The sequence below is a fragment of the Nematolebias whitei genome, chromosome 10 (assembly GCF_014905685.2).
Source record: "Nematolebias whitei isolate Nwh7 chromosome 10, NemWhi1, whole genome shotgun sequence".
NCBI classification, from domain to species: Eukaryota; Metazoa; Chordata; class Actinopteri; order Cyprinodontiformes; family Rivulidae; genus Nematolebias; species Nematolebias whitei.
Genome location: NC_056507.1, coordinates 1,248,682 through 1,255,037, shown reverse-complemented (window position 1 = coordinate 1,255,037; position 6,356 = coordinate 1,248,682). Strand labels below are relative to the sequence as shown.

Sequence of the window (6,356 nt, the reverse complement as noted above, 5' to 3'; positions counted from 1 at the left end):
ACCGGCTGGGTTTGGTAGGAATAGATACACAATGGCAGGTCAAGAATCACATGTTAAGATAGAAATGGTATCAAATGAAAACTATTCAATTTTAACAATTCATTTAAGGAAATGAGGTCAGTTTGTCCTCTAGTAGTCTAAGTCTATAGCAGCATAACAAGCTGACCCTAACTATAGGATTTATCAAACAGGAAAGTCTTAATCCCAGTCTTAAACTGGACAATGTGTCAGCCTCATGGACAGAAACTGGAAGTTGGTTCCACAAGAGAGGAGCCTGAGAACTGAAAGATCTTCCTCCCATTCTGCTGCTGGAAACTCTAGGAACCACAAGTAAACCTGCAGTCTGAGAACAAAGTGCTCTGTTAGGAAAATATGGAACAATAAGATCTGTAATATAAGATGGAGCTAGGTTGTTGAGGGCTTTGTAGGTTAGGTTTTGGCACAGCGTCCTTGTTAGGGGTTGCAAATTTTAAAATCTTTCCGTGGGGATTTACTGGAAGATTATTGGACGGAACGAGCATCAACCTGGAATTCAAAGTCTTGAAGTTTAGCATTAAATATATATTTTAGATTAAATTAGACTAAAAGGACCAGATTTCAGAGATGATTTCCACAGCTGGGCCTACTGAGGCCACAGTTTGAGCCCATTTAATATAAGCCCTGGGATTCATAAAGTACAATATACTCTGATGTTGGTACAGGATACATATATTTGATGTTTGGTTTTAAAGATCAAGGTTCTTAGTTGTCATTTGCATCATGTGGTACATGTGGTGGAATGAAACTGTGTACACAGGGTCCCAGTTACATCCAACAAAAGTATAAATTGTAAAGAAAAACAGTAATAAAATTAAATCTATTAAATTAAACTAAAGTAATAATCTATTAAAACGACAACTGCGTTGTTGAAATACACCTCACATCGTTTCTACCCACCACCACTAGATGGCAGACTTATATTTGTGTTTGTTTCCATAAATAGGATTTTTGATGTTCACAAGAAGGTCCATAAAAGAGTTTTCAGCTGTAATGTGACAGTTGTTGTGTGAGTGATGCTCAGGGACTGCCTGCTGTAAGAAGCCTTCTCTGATGGAGATGAACGAGCACCACGTTGAAAACCTTCATCTGTTAGCAGCTAGCATTTGTATGGGACGTTCTCCTTCCGCTGGCTCCTCGTGGTTTGATCAAAGCGTTGCGATGTAAATGTGTTGTGCCAGAGAGATGGACGTGTTGGACACACTGTTGACGGCTAAAGTAGCTCGAGTGTCCTCATCCTGCCACCTGTGGGGCTGGGGGTGATGTCTGTCTGCAGCTTCTCTCAGCTTCACAGACGCAGACTCAACCCCGCTCCTCGGACCACTTTGATCTTTCTGTGGTTTTCTGGTCTCTTAAAGCTGCGTCACCGTGTCCACCTTAGTTCCCCGGAGAATACACACCTGGACCTGCCATTCTGTGTTTGTTTCTACCTCCTGTCCTCTCAAACCCAGCAGCTGGTCACTCGTCCTGGGCCTGGTTCTGCTGAAGGTTTCTTCCTGTTAAAGGGAGTTTTTCCTTTCCACTGTCTCCTTTGTGCTTGCTCAGGATGAGAGACTGATGAAGTGAAGATCCAACACAATCTGCTGCGTCCTTAGATGGAGAACTTTACTAGTTGTCTTTTATATTTCATTCTTCTGTTACTTGGAGCTTTATAAATAAACTGAATTGAGTATCTCAGATTGACAGCAGTGGTTCATCCTGTATCTGTGGTAATCTGTCATTCCTCTCCAATAATCCAACCATTTGTCTCCTCAGATGTGCGATTGCTGCTCAACAATGACAATCTTCTCAGGGAGGGTGCCGCGCAGTAAGTCCACTTCTTAAACCTTATTGTTCTAAAACTAATAGAACTCCCACTGCACACTTTGAGGGACATTTTGGGTCTCTGGTCTTCTCCAGACCAACGAACCCAAAAAGCAGAGTCTCCATCTTTAATTGACCATAATTAAACCTGATGACAAACACCAGTTCATCACCGTTCAAAATGCTCTCACCATGTACAAATATCAAAACTGCATATAAAAATTCACAGGAGCAAATATAGATAATACAAATATGCATCTGAAAGCAGACGTTTACATACACGGTACATGCTTTACATCTGTACACCTTCAAATACTCAATATTTACAGAACACATCAACTCAGCGCCATTTTAGTACGTTCACTGGTTCAGTTTCATGTTAACATGAACATCTAACAGCCACGAACATGACAGCAACACGAAGCGTTTAGGCACGTAGACTTGGTGAAGAGGACTTCCTGAAGTTCTAACTGGACATCAGAACTGGGAAGACTGGAAACGGCATAAACAATAGTTCAAGGAGGCGCATCATGTTGGATCTCTCTCTATTGTAGGTTCTGCTCAGTTCAAACGGAATTAAGAGACAAATTGTCCCAAAAACTAGTCCACATTTTTCATTGACACCACAGTTTACGAAGAGAACGTTTTATTCACGTTTAGTGTTGCTGAGCTGAGGAGAGCAGGCCTGGAATCCTTTTCCTCCAAAGGACGTGCGGCATGAAGGTCTGAGACCCTCTGGTCCAGACAGGAGTCCTGGAGCGATGTGGCGCTCCAGCTTTGAAATGCTTGTAGTGATTCTGTGCTTCTCCTTGCAGTGCATTTGCACAGTACAACCTGGACCAGTTTACCCCCGTGAAACTCGAGGGCTATGAAGAACAGGTGAGCTCGTCTTTTATTTCAAAGAAGCAGTAACGTTCACAAGCTGAAGAATGATTGGCTTTGAGCTCATTATAGAAACATGAGGCTGTGGCAGTCAGTCCAAACAACCTTTGCTCATTAGAAGCTAAAGTTCCTCCAACAACGTGAGGCTTGTTTTTATTGTTGTCACTGCTGGTTGTGTGAAGGCTCAACCTCGTGCTGAATGAATGCAGCTGTAATGATTGCAGTAGCTTATGTAAAGATGTCATCATGTCCCTCTGTTCCTGCATCGCTGCCTGAAATTCCCCCGTCTGACACCCAGCTGGCTGAGCTAACAGGCTGCAGATGGAAAATTCATTCTGATTCTCAGATGTTCTTCTCTCGTTCTGCATTTCTTCCTCTCTCTGTCATGACTCGTCTGTCCACTCCAGGTCTTAATCACAGAGCATGGTGACCTTGGGAGTGGCCGGGTCCTAGACCCAAAGAACAAGATCTCCTTCAAGTTTGACCACCTGAGAAAGGAGGCCAGTGACCCACGACCCCATGATGTTGACAGCTCCATGGAGGGCTGGAGGAATGCTGTGGACTCAGCCGTGAGGGCTTACGTCAAGGAGCACTATCCCAGCGGAGTGTGCACCGTACGTTAAGACTCGATAAGCAAATGCTGGAACAAAACCAAACCATTCAGACCTGCATTTAAAGAGATGGGGGGCTTCTGTGGGAAAGATACGAACAGTTAATATCTTACCTGTAGTAGGTAGCTCTTCAAACAAGTTCAGTTGGAGGAATAGTTTAATTTTGACCAGATTAACAACAATCTGATGGTTAGTCTGAACCCAGCCAAGCCCGAAGCAACGAGCTGATGGCTAGTCAGAGCAGGGCCAGTATCAAAGTGGATTGCTTCTGTCTTACAACGGCTCTCTAATCTCTAAAACGATTTAGTAATTCAAGTGAATGCCCTTGTACAGAGACTGGCTGTCAAATTTTTTATTGCATATTTATTTCCATTTATTTGCAAACACAAACAGCACTTCCTGTAGTGCAAGTACTCAAAGTAGTCCAAGTATTTTTGCCAAAACAACTAATGTGAACAGGAAGGTGAGCTAATGATTTAAAGAATAGTGTTTACATGAGCCGTCATGAGATTTGAAGATTTAATTCTGGTGTAATTTTTTTGTGTGTTGCACAAAACCCGAAGTGCTAGTTTTGTTTATTTATTCAATATTTTCACTGGGTAAAGTGTCGGTATATCAGCCCATTCGCTGCAGAATAGTGGAGTGTTGCTGCCTGTTTCCTACTGCTGCCTGCGTATTATAAGAAAATACACTGACTGTTTCTGTCCCCACCCCTTCAGATTTATGGAAAAACCATCGATGGACACCAAACCATCATCGTGTGCATCGAGTGCCATCAGTTTCAACCCAAAAACTTCTGGTATGTTTCAGTTCCCAGGTTAAAGTGTAGTACTGCTTTAGTGGTCACATGAGGTATGATGAGATGCACATTTATTGAGATCAGGTTAGATAATCATTTTTAGCACTTGTAAAACAGTCAGAAATCCTGCAAATGTAAGAATAAAAAAGTTGCAGGTATTGTTCATGTGAACAAAACGTGTGTAAACCCTCTAAAGCCAATACATTAACAGACTTTGGAGAATTAGACTTTGGACCTTCAGAACCGTTGCTGAGATGTTTTTAATCATGTTAATCTAATTGGATAAGTGGTGTCCCAATCCTCTTTGTTGCTGGTTTTACTCGTCTTACGGGCTGTTGGATGGAATGTTCCCACAACTCCTGGTTGCAACTGCGACCAGTGACTGCAACCAGTGACTGCGACCAGTGACTGCAACCAGTGACTGCGACCAGTGACTGTACCCAATGACTGCGACCAGTGACTGTACCCAATGACTGCGACCAGTGACTGCAACCAGTGACTGTACCCAACGACTGCAACCAGTGACTGCGACCAGTGACTGCAACCAGTGACTGTACCCAACGACTGCAATCAGTGACTGCGACCAGTGACTGCAAACAGTGACTGTACCCAACAACTGCGACCAGTGACTGCGACCAGTGACTGCAACCAGTGACTGTACCCAACAACTGCGACCAGTGACTGCAACCAGTGACTGTACCCAATGACTGCAACCAGTGACTGCAACCAGTAACTGTACCCAACGACTGCAACCAGTGACTGTACCCAACGACTGCGACCAGTAACTGTACCCAACAACTGCGACCAGTGACTGTACCCAACGACTGCAACCAGTAACTGTACCCAGTGACTGCGACCAGTGACTACCCAACGACGAGGGAAGAGGATGTATAAAAAAATCATATCTCATACTGTGTCCTAGACGGGACACAGTATGAAAGTTGCAAAAATAACCTCAGCACAGAAACAGCAACACACTGATGACATCATGATACGTATATGCATGAGGAGGTGGTGAGTTTGTCCGTGCACTTTTAGACAGTCCCCATAGTCCTGATAAGAGATGGTGCAGTGTCTATCAGCCGGCTCAGCTCAGACACAGGTCCACAGATGTCCACAGGAGCAGGTAGGGGAGTGGGGGAGCAGAGCTTCTTGTTCACTAACATCCAGGAGAGTTTGGGATAGTTGGCCAATTCAAGGCCGACATGGGGAGCCAGATTCAGATAAGAGTTTTTGGGTCAGGCCAACTCTGCTGGATTTCTGTCTACCTTATAGTTCTACTGGTACGTCATGGGGAGCCAGATTCAGATAAGAGTTTTTGGGTCAGGCCAACTCTGCTGGATTTCTGTCTACCTTATAGTTCTACTGGTACGTCTCAATGACGACTCCAAAACAGCCAAATTTTGTGGTCAGCACCACCGGGCTGAGGTTGTAGCTTCTCCACGGTCGATTCCTTCTTGCCAGTGAGTTTCAGGAGCAGCAAGTGGCCTGAGATTCTCAGAAATCACATCCAGCTTACGGCTCAGCTCACACAGCATCTGAGTCTGAGTGCTCACTGCACGACACGTTCCATCACACAAGGCAGGCAGCCTCACAACGGCCAGAACTGCTGCCGACGTTTTTCCACATTTGTCCATATGCCAGGTTACCACCAAGTCCAAAAAGCAGAAATCCTGTTATCATGAATCCAATTATGTACGCGTCTTCTACATCCTCAATGGACAATACGGACAGACACACGATCTTCCACTGCCCCCAGGAATCCATCGTGTATCCAGCTGCAAGTGTCCCGTCAGGGCAAGAGGGCTCTCCTTCGCCCTGTCTTCTAGTCAAGAAAATTTTATCAATTGCGTTGAGACCAGCTGACCAGATCTATTAAGAAGAAATGTAAAGAGAGGCTCCGATAGGGTTCACAGGACAAAGAGCAGAAGCAGGAGTGGGAGGACAAAGCGTCCACCTTCGGCGAGAGCAAGCAGGAAAGCTGACACATTAAATGTTCGTTCATACTGACATGAACCAGAGTAAGCATTACCAGTAGCAGCCATTAGAGGGCCCCCTAGGCTTTGGACAACTATGTTGTTCCTCTACCGCTAGCCCCCACCCAAACATTTAACTGTTGCAATGGTTTATTATCTGGGAGTCCAAATACTTCTTTAAAACATCTTCAGTTGATCCAACATGCTGCTGCCAGAGTCTTAACTGGAGTTACTGGGAGAGATCATCTC

The 6,356-nt window shown here is 44.5% G+C and overlaps 1 protein-coding gene across 3 annotated transcripts in view; it reads left to right on the top strand.

Moving 5' to 3' along the window:
- The window catches only part of LOC119416047 (suppressor of tumorigenicity 7 protein homolog), a 78,905-nt gene that overhangs the window by 49,716 nt on the left and 22,833 nt on the right, over nucleotides 1–6,356 (top strand). The window lies entirely within an intron of this gene.